At 40.4% G+C, this 13114-nt stretch overlaps 1 long non-coding RNA gene across 1 annotated transcript; it reads left to right on the top strand.

Moving 5' to 3' along the window:
- The first annotated feature begins 553 nt into the window (after positions 1–553).
- On the top strand, positions 554–5728 carry LOC107978816. The gene is made up of 3 exons (XR_003479748.2): positions 554–684; positions 1655–1700; positions 4907–5728. It is a non-coding gene; the product is annotated as an uncharacterized LOC107978816 (long non-coding RNA).
- The last annotated feature ends 7386 nt before the right edge of the window (positions 5729–13114 follow it).

Genomic DNA, 13114 nt, shown 5'->3' with positions numbered 1-13114 from the left:
CACAACTAACCAATGAGCCAAGCCCCTGAAGTACAATCAAAGTGAGGGAGGAGCAAAAATATGAACAAAGGAGTCAAGACTGTGATGGGGAAACCCACAGAATCAGCTGACCCAAGCTAATGAGAGATCACTGACTCAGGTCTGACAAATGTGGAACCTGCATAAGACTGAACTTGACTCCCTTAATATAGGTGACAATGGCGTGGCTGGGGCAATATATGAGGCCACTGGCAATGGGTCCAAGATCTAACACTAATGCACAAACTGACTTAGTAGAGCCAGTTCTATATGGAGAGATACCTAGCCCATCCTAGACACAGGGGTTTGGGGGGTGGGGAGGTGCCTTGGTCCTGCCTCAATGAGACGATGGGCCAGACTTAGTAGACATCCTATGGGGGGTCTTACCATCTCTATGGAGCAGATAAGAGGAAGGGCGAGTGAAGGGAGTGAGAGGAAAGGAAGGAGGGGGAACTGGGATTGAAATGTAAAATATAAATTAATGAAAAAAATCTGAAAATACTCAAAAAAAAAAGGCTTTTTTGCCCCAGTCCCTTCCTCCAGGTCTCTTTGTCTCTTTGTTCTTTGGCTGCCATGAGGCAAGAAGCTTTGATCTACTATGTACTTACTGCAAGAGACAGCAGAGCCATGAACCATGGAGTGAGATCTATGAAACAGTGAGCCAAGGTGTGTAATGATAACTCTTTCCACCAGCCACCTGAGTTCCACTGCCACATTAGGGCCCCAAATCACACACAGAGTTTAATATTTGTTACAATGCTGCTGGCCAATGACTGGGATTTCTTATATGCTAGCTCTGTCTTAAGTATCAGCATAACCATTAATCTATATACTTTATAACGACTTATCGAGGACACTAGCAGCAAGCAACCTCTCTTCATGGGATCACATGGCAAATCCTCTCTACTACATTTCCCAGAATCCTCCTTCTCTCCTAGTCCTGCCTATCATGCTTCCCTATTGGCCAACAGTGCTTTATTTATCAACAAATGAGACAAACATATACACAGAAGGACTTCCCCCATCAAAGGTGAAACATTTTGTCCTTTGCATTGATTTTCTTAGGTGCTTATCACATCAACAGAAATCTGACCAATATATTCTCTCCCTTTTGCTGTGAAACTCTAGCTTGTGAGCCTAGACAAGCTGCCTGAAGGTAGAGGACTACTGATGCAGAGATGTTTCTCTGATCAGGCTAAGGGCCATGATCATGCAGTCTATATGGAAAGACACTCAGCAGCAACTCACCTTAAGAAAGCAAATAAAAATGTCAATGAAGACATGCTACCTGCCACAAAATTGTAGCATCATTGTTCCCATATACAAATGGCAATAAGCAGACACTTTTATCGTATATTACATGTATTGTGGTACCTAAGATCTCTCAAGTATATGCTTTTAATTCTTTTTATAAGTTGTTTGGAGAAACAGGACTGAGAATTCAACCCAGGAAATAACAAAGAACATTTAATTCTCACTGTATATACATCAGTATAAAAGTCGGCAAGAGCTTCACAGGGAAATTTGAAGAAAATATCTTTGTGTCTGGACCTGCTGAGAAGGCTTAAAGTAAATAAGGGCTTGGTTTTTATCAGTTGCTGTCTCCTCCTTCACAAAGATATGTTCATGTTGACAGGTTCTGGGAGGCTGAAATCTAGGATGGACTGTGAATCCAGAGGCGGGTAAGGAGTGAGATTGGGAGAGATGGCTAGAGATGAGTGCAGACACATCCAGCCTAAAGACAGACTAGAAAAGCTGCTCTTGTGTGTACAGATTTTAATTCTGATTATAACTTTTTATTGCCCTAATATCTTTTATTCATTAAGGCAAGATTTGCTTTTTATGGGGCCGTAAGAACCCAAGACAGGATTTGGATTTGTATGCCATCATAATTTATAGGACTCTCACTATGTTGTGTGGATCCCCTCTCTTCCCCTTTCATGGGTACCACCATGGGCTACCCATGATTCAGTGCAGTGCCATGTTCTCTTGTCGCTTGCTAACATTTTATTCAACTTGATAGTTAATGTAACATTTTGAGAGTAATGTTATACTATGTCAAAGTAACTACAAGGAGAGAATTCTGTTAAGTTTGACCTAAAGAGAAAGGAACTAGGTTACAAAATAAAACAGAGGCAATATTTTAAAAGATGACTTCATATGAGCACATGGAGTTCTGACTGAATCATAACCCACTCCTACTGCACACACACACACACACACACACACACACACACACACACACACACACACACACACACCCTGGAGGTTCTCCTCCTGGGAGTTTTTCTCAACTGTTGGCTTGGATCAGTGTGTGCTTTTCACAAAACCAGTCTATTCTCACTACAAATGCACCTGTAGCTAGGAGTGCATAAAGTCATGTTGGAAATTGACTCTCTAATAGGAATCCGTTGGCTGGCTGTCATCATGCTTATGTATATTAGAGCCTGTGACTAGAAGGTGGGAATATACAATTCTTATGACACTCCCTGAAATATACCAGATCTCAAAAGTTAAGAATGCATTGTGTAGAAGACACTGTGATCAAAACTTGGAAGCTCCAATGTACAAATAGAGGAGGGCTGGCAAGAGCTTTAGTTGTGACCCTTCAAAAGAGAAGCAGGGCTGGACGTTGTTTTCTCCCAGGGAATGAAGAGAATCTCTTCCCACTTGGGGAAGCAATGCATTTGCACCAGTAGAAGGCTTAGAGTTCATGAGTCCCAGGCCATGAAATCAGCTGACAGGGAAGCCAGTGATGAGCAGACCAACAGCAGTCTCACAGGACAGCCTGGCTTGAGTAGCAGTGGAGTGGTTCAGACCACTGGGAATTTGGTGAATAGTTGAGTAATGAGAAGCAAGAATGGAGCCAAAACTTGGAAGAGTAAACACTGTCAGATGGCTGGGTGAGGTCATTCCTTTGTGAGGTTCTAACTGAATACAGAGTTGTTGGTGAACAGCATGTTTTAAGACAATGGTTCAGTCACTTTCCCATCTGCTAAGGTGGTTGCACTTTCTGAGAGACTGGCTCCAGGTTAGGTTTGACAGTCACTGCTGATACTCTCCAGTTAATGACAGGAATCATTGTCTCTATCCTATGTTAACCCCCTGTGTTTATCTTCACCATGTCATTGCTATTCCCCATCCCAGTGTTATTCTCAATAAGGACATCCAGGTGGGGTGGAGGAGCGAGGTAAAGTACAACAAAAAACTCTGTGTGGGTGACAGAATCACAGTCAGAAGTCTTAAAAATCCTGTCACCTCCAACCTCCCCAAAGCCTCCTCAGAGGCTCTAAGATCCTCTGTTACCAGTTTGTGCCATGACTACAGATCTAGGTAGTCTATGTACTTTAAATAGCCTTCCTTGGTATAGTATTGCCTGCTAACTCAAAGGGAATTGATTTTAAAACTTTCAGCAAATGCCTGAAATTAAAGATAGTATCAACCTGTAACTACATACATATTAACCTATGATACACACACATACATATATACATGCATATATGGCTATGAAAAAGTTTAATTTGTAAATTAAGCAAGGTAAAAGATAGATGGTGACTAAGAATAATATCCAAAAACCATAACAAAATAATGTAATAAAAGTCACATCACTACTCTCACACTTTGGAGCCATGAACAAGGGCTCTCTGAACATGGCATGAAGTGCCATGATAACCAACAAATCTACTTGATGAGGAAGAGGTGAGTAGCATATACAGAATGCATACAGCTGATGATGCGTGTCCTTGGTGCAATGGAAAAAGGAGATTAACATTTCATTATGTTATTCAAATGGAGTGCTAAATTTGAAACTTGCTATTCATTACTGTTATTTTCCACTTAATATTTTCAGCCTGTAGCTGACCAGGGGGCATTGAAATGTCAGAAAATAAAATTAGGTAAGAGGAGAGAGGACTGGACACAGAACATATATTTGAAACTGCTTTATGTAGACAAGGGCACTATTACTGAAAACATTAACAAAGTAAGATGGCAATGGATCACTAGCCGATCACATATTGTTCATAAGGGGTATAAGTTGGAAATATCATATTAACTGCATTAATTCATTCTCTTCCTTGCCAACCATACTGGCATGTCGTGTCTTCGGGTTCCCTTAAGGCAAAATGCTTAAATATAGGTTCTGTGTCCAGTGTCCCTTCACACACCAACGCACAACCAATCACATTAAAACAAAACAGAACCAAATTACTACAGTAATAACAAAATAGCCCAGAGCAGACACATAAGATCTAATAAAGACCAAACAGATAATGTCATAATAAAATTAATAGAAACAGGAAATTTGGATTAGCAAATGATCCTCATGGCATGCAATTCCAGTTGATCACATGTAAGTTACAGTGTAAGGAGGGAAAGAGATTTAAAAGAAGAGACTCTTGGGAAAGCTGACATTAAGAACACTAGCACTCCCCTTTGAAATTCATATTTTAATGTCTGAGCAAGCAGGAATGGGAGTATTTGCATGCACTGGCACACAGAGATCGCAGGGGGGAAGAATGGGCGCCCTGGGGTCAGTTCTGTGTAGCAGCAAGAATCTCAGAGCGAGGCCAGCAGTGGCTGGGCTCTGACTATTTTCAATGTTTGGAATTTTTGCCAGTAGCTATCAGTCATGCCCAGATCACAGCAATGAAAGTCTTCCTCCTTTCGACTTTGTCTAATAACAAATATCTTCAAAATAAATAAATAAAAGCCAGGTGCTTCTCTCTACCTGAGAGGCCTGTAGTTTAAGGATCGTTGCCAGCATTCACTCTGACTTTCTCCATCTATCGGACACTGATCTCTAGAAAATACATTTTCCTCTTTCAGGGCAGCGCACTAAGGGGCCTGTTTAGCCTTTGGCTAACATTGCCTTCTATCTATGTTCCAGCGGGAAGGCCTGCAGAGCCTAAGTGCTTCCTGAAACCCTGAGACGAAGTGTAGGGGACATCTGAGCAGACCTCCAGCCACACACAGCTCTGAAACTGTTCATTCAGTCCCAAGGGTAACAATTCACTGAACTCAGAGGTGCATAGAAGGAGGCACTCCACAATCAGAAACAAGAGCAAGCTCTGAAGATTGGGGTTTTGGTTTTCTCTTGGGCCTCTACATACGAACTCTACAATTGGGGGCTTTTCATAACATCTGCACAGGAGACCTTATGCCACCGAGCGCTCCTAGTGATGACTAATGCACCCCCACCCAGAGGGGGTGGTGTTCAGTCGCCTTTCATCTGCTTTCTTGGAAAGTTGGGATCCTCGCCAGATCTTTAAAATCAGCAGAAAGAGGCCACCCCAGCCTGAAAGCTTGTTTTATGCCCGACCACACACCGAGCACCTCGGCAAGCATTACTCAACACGAGATATTTACCTGAGTATTACTCGCTACACAGGAAGTTAGAACTGGCAAGCTAAATGTATGATGGAAGGGAGAGAATGAGGATTCCTGGATTAGAGAAAGTTCCAGAAAATGTATTTGAGAAACACAACAAGCAAAAGAAGCCAGGGCTTGGGGCCTGATTTGATGGCAAAGACTACAGACAATTAAATATTACTTAGATGCTACTATTATTTAGTATGTAACATAGTAAAAATGCCTAGCAAAAATACATACTATTACTAACTCTGGCTTGTTATTAGTATAAAATTACTACTAAATAAAACACTTTTCATATATAGCCATACCCAATGGCTTCATTACTAAAGTATACATTAGCACTAAATATATATATATATATATATATATATATATATATATATATATATGAATATATATATAAAACAGTATAACTGTACCGACATGATTGTTTACAATACTTCAAAAATGGGCATCAAAAGAAAAAAGTATTTTCCAACAAGCCGTCATAAAACTGTTCCAAACAAATAAACTGGGCTGAGACTTCAGGAGAGAGAAATAAGACTCAGGTATTAGAAAATGTCTGATGGAAAGTGTGCGAATTCTGAATACAGAGACATCACTAAACTTCAATGTTAATGGCTGGGTTGTGCCCTATTTGACAGAAATCTGGACAAGTTATGCCACTGCACTTTTGTTTCCTCATCCTAAAATTACAGAAATAAAAAAAAGAAAACAATGAACTGTGGACTCTAGAACTTCTTGGTGGTATGATTCATTTCACTGTGAGATTATGCTTAGAACACTGCACCTCTGAGGGGAGTAGACAAGGCATGCTTGAATTCTCATCTAATGCTGTGTCCCCAGACTCCTGATGGTCTTCCAGCTGAAACTTTCAGTCAAAGCATTCTTTATTTGTCTCCAGTATATGTAGACAGTGCAAAAATAGCCCACTGAAGATAAACATACACTATCAGGGAAAAAGAAAGTAAAAGATAGCCTTTGTAAGAACTAAAAATAAGAAAGTAGAAAGAACAAGCTTGTTTTAGGAGATGGCTGAAGACACTGTGTATCTGGAGAATCTAAGGCACAGTGTGGTGATTTGAATGAGGATGTCTCTCCTAGGCTCATGTATTTGATTATTTGGTCCCAGTTTGTAGAACTTCTGGGAAAGATTAGGAGCCTTATTGGAGGCGGTCTATCACTGGGTTCAAGCTTTTTGGTTTCAACAGCCCAAGCTCTTCCCTGTTAGCTTTCTCTTCTCCTGGTTGTGGATGAAGGTGTAAGCTCTCAGCTACTGCTCTAGCACCATGCCTCCTGCTGCCTCTAAAACTGTAAGCCCCAAATTAATTCTTCTATCACTTGCCTTGGTCACAGTGTCTTATCATAGTCACAGAAAAGAAACCAAGACACACAGTAATAACATCAAGCTGTTCTTTGGAATTCTGCTATGGATCTCTTTGTTTTGCTTTTTTTTTTCTCAGAAGGTTAGGAAGGACCAGCTCTGTTTGTCTTGTAAAGAATACAGAGGGCTGGAGAGATGGCTCAGCAGGCAAAGACACATGTCACCAAGTCTGACCACCTGAGTTTAGTCTCCAGGACTCACCTGTTGAAGTAAAGACTCACCTCCACAAATTTTCATCTGACCTCCACACATTCACCATGACATATATGTCAAACCCATCAATAAATTAAGATGTAATTTAAATTTTAATATTCAGTTCTTAACAACAATGCAGTTTGTGGCAGAATTAGCTACCCCTGTGAATCATTGTGTTCCTGAGTTAAGGCAGAAAGAATGAGATTTGTCCCTCATCTTAAATGTTAAGATGATTGGGGTGGGGGTGTTCAGACTAACATAAAATGCCATTAAAGAACAGAACAAGGTGGGTTGTTTCTTTGTCGAGAACACTTGCCAAAGAAACTGAAGGAAAACCTAGGAATTTTAAAAGGGTTTAATCAAGTAGAGGGGAAATGACATTATGGAGAGCATCCCAGCATTCCAGCTCAGGAGAGCAGATGTGCCTATCAGGTGACAATGGGCAGGATGGAGAAAAAGAGAGAGAGAATCACTCTGGGTGACTAGCCTCTGGCACTGTGATTGTTTGAATGACAGTTAAGTTGGTCTGGAATGATTTTACATCTATGTGCACAGGTTCTTCTGAAGACAACCTTCCATCTATACAGCTATTCATGCATCTCTTGTCTTTAGAAATAGAAAGGAGACAAAATATAGATATATAGAGACATGCCTGAGAGGGACCTCGTCTGAAGGATGCTAGTGAGTGTCTCAGAGAAGCACCCCTGGAAGTGTGGAAATTGCTTATAAAACCATGATGACACCAATAGTGATCATCGCAAAATCTCTTGGTGCAGAGACTAGGAAAGCCCTGACTACTTAGGGAATCCTATGCCTTTCCTTTCCTGCCTGCTGCAGCTCTGAGCTGTACAGGATGACATGGTTTTGTCAACATAAGAAACACTAATGCACTGATAGCAGCAAACATTTCTACTTGAAGTTCTGCCAGCTTTTATCATGATGGATGATAAAATAAAAAAAATATCTATTGAAATAGCAATATATTTAAGAGGAGGAAAAAATCACAGCCTAGCATGATTTTGACTGCAGGAATAAACATTTCAGACATAATAAAATTTTAATATGGAAATGTTGACAGATAAAAAAACGTTAGTGAACTCAAGATAATTAAGTTATACCAATGCCATCTGATTTGTATTTCAGAATCCCTGGGCCTTTTGCTCAACTGTCTACATCCACCATCCAAAGGGCCATTGTTCAACTGTCTGTCAGAGCTCATCCTGACAGAGGAAACTGACCCTATGAGAAGAGTATTCCACATAGCTCTCCATTTGCAAGGTGGATGAGAAATGGAAAGGGGCTGCCAGCTCACATTCCTTAGGATGGTGACAATCTCCCCTCCATACTGAAGGTCACATTAGCTTTGGTTTTGAAATTTATCTAACAAGAAGGTCAATGTTTTTCTGAAATTTTCCAAATCTGAGATGCATACGATCACAGATTCTGGAACACTATTTCCCCAGAGAGCCTCCAGGCTCTTATTCAACATACATGCATGATTCCCCATCTGCCATCATGCCAGCTCTGGATCACATGCCCTTGAGTCATGGTAGGATTTCATTCCCTATGCTTCATCAAAGTCCAGCACTTGACCTCAACATCAGCCATCTCCTGCAACCTCTCCCTGAGATAATTGTTCAAACTTGAATATCTTTACTATGGTCCCCTGGATCTTGTCTTTCAGGCAAACCAACACATCAGATACAGCTTCTACCAATGATGTGGATGTCATTCCAATCTCATGCCAAGACAACTTAGGTTCTACATAACCTATTTCCTAGGGAGACAGCACAGCTTTCTGCAGCAGCTTCTGAACTATATGTTGATGATACAGCATCATTACATAGATAGAGGCTTGAACTCACTGGAGCCAGTCTGCAGTGGAGCTTAGATTGCAGTGTACCTTCCAATATACCTTTGGATTATTGTCTAAAATGATAAGTACTGAGACATTAAGTTTTGTTTGACTTTTAAGCAAATATATACTATACAGCAACTAATGAGAAAAAAAATCTCTTCTTAAAATTTCCTTCACTTTTATTGCTGACATTTATTTACTGCAATGGTTGGGTCAGACAGTAGATTAAACATTTTCCAGGATTTTGCCATGCAATTCTAAATTCCATTATTATTCTCATTCCAAAGATGATTAAGAAAGCTTGGTTAAATTATGCAACTTTATTGTAGAAGATTTGCCAATTATCAATAGAATAAAGAAGGAAAGTGAGATTCACTGTAAATCCTATCACCTAAACTCACCACTGGGAACACTCTGATGAGTTTGGGTTTCTAAGTGTTCTTTGTAGGAGAAGAACTTATTATGTTGTCTGCCTGTTACAGTTTGGTTAGAAAATGTACCCCTAAATTTTATATGTTAAGTGACAACTTAACACACAGATTAATGTTTGAAGTATTAAGCTGAAGGAACTATTAGAAAGAGGTGTTGAAGATAGGGAGTAGGTAACTATGAGTTTATCTTTGGAGGGCACATGATGCCCTTGGACCCTTCCTCTCTGGTTCTGCCTACTTCCTGTTTGCCAGGAGGTGTGCATCTCTGCTTTACCACAAGTTCCCTGGAATTACACTCTGCCTCTGCACATAAAGGCTCAGAAGCAACACAAGTGAATGTCTTCTGTTCAAATGAACAAGAGAGAAACTCTGTTTTCTTGGGCATTTGTCACAGTGATGGGCAGTCACCGACACTGCCTTTCACTCAGCTCTATGAAGGAATGGCTCACTTCATTTGTAATTAGGGGTGATGCATTGTTATGTGACTATACTTTAATATGGTCCCAGTAGTCTGTCTTATACATTCAGGATCCTCATCATAGAACTTCTGAAGCTTCATAGGAGCCTGTGCCCTGGTTCTGATCTGTCAAAACTGGCAGTGTATTTGCAAACCCATGTTCTTGACAGGTGGTTTCTCTGTCTAGCAGAATATGATACACTAGCTGAGTTCCCATCCTCTGGTCTGCAAAATGAGATTTCTCCTTACCATTTGCAAGTATTGAAAAGATTGGTGATCCTCCATGCAAAATCCCTCCATGGGTGTCAGACTCAGAGCTATGCTCACCAGGTAACACAATGTGTATCCCACTAACCACTCATTTTAGGTCTATAAATGTGTGTGTTAAAGAGGGTTATAGTTTATTGCCAAAGTTCATTCAGCCCATTGGTGTAGATGTGAGACTGCGTGATTGTAAGATTATCTTGAAAGGTTTTGGAAAATTATCAATAAAATTTCATGTTGTGGAAGTAAAACTTGGAAAGATTTTCCCATTGCTACATAGGTGGAGTAAGTCCCCCAATTCTACTCAATACCTCCTCCCTGACACCATGCAGGTGAAAACAGCCCTTCTAGCTCAACTATCTAGTCACCCCACACACAGCTGGAATCAACTCTCCCAAATCTAGTCACACACACACACACACACACACACACACACACACACACACACTCCCCACAAGTGTAACTAGCTCTCCCAACTCTTTAGCCTCTCTCTCTCTCTCTCTCTCTCTCTCTCTCTCTCTCTCTCTCTCACACACACACACACACACACACACACACACACTATACAGATGGAAGTAGTGAACTCTTGTTCACATCACAAGTGGTTTGTTGTCTTGGTCTGTCTATGTGCACAGCTGTCATACACTAAAGACTATGTCATAGGTCATGTTACTATTACAATAAAGGAGCAACATACTTAGGAGAATTATGAGTAGTGTAATAGATTAGAAATGGTCCCTCTGACATTTCTTATGCACTTTTCCATTTTTATGTAAAGTCTTGCAAAGGAAAGGGATGGACCTAAACTGAGTGTAACTGGATACAGGTACACACACGTGTGCATATATGTATGTGCATGGGTGTGCATGTGCATGTGTGCATGTGTGTGGGTGTGTGCACATGTGTGTACAGCCTAAAGATATTTCCAACTTGTAATCTTATTACATTGAGGAAACCCTGTGTGTGTGTGTGTGTGTGTGTGTGTGTGTGTGTGTGTGTGTGTGTGGTCAAAGGGTATTTCCAACTTGGAATCTCACTACACTGAGTAAACCCCTTACACATGTGCTAGCACTTTGAATGTAAAACGAGGCAAAGCTCATGTGGGTCACACAGCTGCAGGATACTGGAAATGAGAAAAGGAAAACAGTTGGTGTTTCTGTTGCTGCAAATTTATGATGTTCCAGGAACTGTAATTCTAGGATTAAAATTTAAAAATCCCAGTATTCCCAGAGGCAATTTGCTGTCTTTATTGATAGACACTTGAATACATAAAAAGGTGTGCTCTCTGCATGCCCCTGACAAAGAAGCAGCCCATAGGAGTTTATAACAATGAGTCTGCAATCTAGAGAAGCAAGCAGACCCTGACTCACACTTGCAGATTGCTTCCTGTGACCCTGGAGGTTGTTCCAGTACAATTTAATGAAATCTGGTTCCATGCCAGAAGAATGTGTTGCAAGGCTGATGAAAATCTGATGGGCATTCTGCCTGGAAAGATTGTAAAAAAAAAAAAAAAAAGAAACCAATGTTTTCCACCATGGTTATCAGGTTAGGAGAGCTGAGCCTCTGATTAGCAGAGAAGTGTCCACTGTGTATTGACACAATTGGTATTTAATAGGATATTGTATTAAGCCAATCCTCTTTCAGCATAAATGTCCCAGAGTAACATCAAACCATTTTTTTCAGTGAAAAATATGTTGTTGCCTATGTGGTATCAGCAATATTTTAACATGGGGCTATGCATCTCCTTAAATCTAAATCTAATCCATAACTTTCTGATCTTTTCTTCCTTAGCACCACCTCACCTCCTTAGGAGGTTTAACTGGGAATGGCTTACTTCTATTTAGAGTTATTTGTCTATATTTTATTTTCTAGTGCATTTATTTATTCAAGTGTTTAACTTATATTTCCTGATTAGCCTTTATTTTTCACAGGGCAATACACATTATTGGTATTTTGTACATATCCTCCAACTATTTATAACATTATCTCCTTTGAACTATTCCTCTTCTTCAAATGCCCATAGTGGAGACATTGTTCTCAGCCTACCAAATTTCTTTTGATGCTAAAATATCCATCCTTCTAAGTGCATGAGGAGATGTTGATAAATGATAATTGTGTGTCATCACATTGCAATCTGAGTGACAATTGAGTTTATGAGCAGGTACTCAATAACTATTGCTCTCATTTTCCTTGATAGCTAAGAAGGGAACCCTAGTGCCACCCAATCAGTAGCTATTTTTATATTATCCAAAATGAAACTATTCACACGAAATGGAAAAAACTCAAGGAAATAATTTGGACCAGAGGAAACTGCTTCCAAATCAAAGCTGTTGGTAATATTCTCAGGCCGCTTGCACAGCCAGGACATCCCTTCCACATTGCTATGAGTCCTCACATGACGGCTCATACCAGCTGCCTTTTTCAGGGATTTGCCTTCAACTGCATGGTTGCTTTATCAGAGGGTACAAAGCTTGGCCCCTTGCCTCAAGTTGAGACAAGTCGTGGCTGCCCCTGCTGTTGAGTGCCCAGTGGACCATCTGAAACTGATGTTCCAAACTCTGCTCAGCTCTGTCCCATGTCCAGGCTGATTTCAGTTCTTTTCTCATGGGAGACTCCAGAAATCTCACTACCTGAGTCCTTACCTCAAGCTCTGCTTCAAGGAACACAACCTCAAGACACACTCTCAAATAACTACATAGCCTGTGGCCTCCATAGTCTGTATGCTTTTCTTGCCCAATGACTAATGAAAACAAACAGCAAGGGCAGAACGCAGTGGTGGAATTACCAAATAGTTCTTCACCAAACCCAAGATATTCATTATAAAAATATTTGCAGGATGATAAAAACTTCACATAGCATGATCAGGGTAAAACATTATGCAATTTCTTCTAGCATAAACAGAACAAAATGAATCTTTTGTATTAGCAATAGGACAAAGATTATTTGTTTCACTTACCTTGTGAGAAATAACTGTTAGTACTTGTTTGGTGGGGGGGGATGGAGAAACAAAAACAATAATGATGATTAGAAATGAGCCCTTGCCTTTAAGTTATCTTGAAACGCCTCCTCATTTGCATGTGGAAGCTGAAGTGTAGTCATTTCTTACCAAGGAACACACTTCTTCTACCATGACT

Source organism: Cricetulus griseus (assembly GCF_003668045.3).
Source record: "Cricetulus griseus strain 17A/GY chromosome 1 unlocalized genomic scaffold, alternate assembly CriGri-PICRH-1.0 chr1_1, whole genome shotgun sequence".
In the NCBI taxonomy this organism is placed as follows: Eukaryota; Metazoa; Chordata; class Mammalia; order Rodentia; family Cricetidae; genus Cricetulus; species Cricetulus griseus.
Note: the sequence above shows the minus strand (reverse complement) of the source record. Positions and strands in the feature narration are given on the sequence as shown.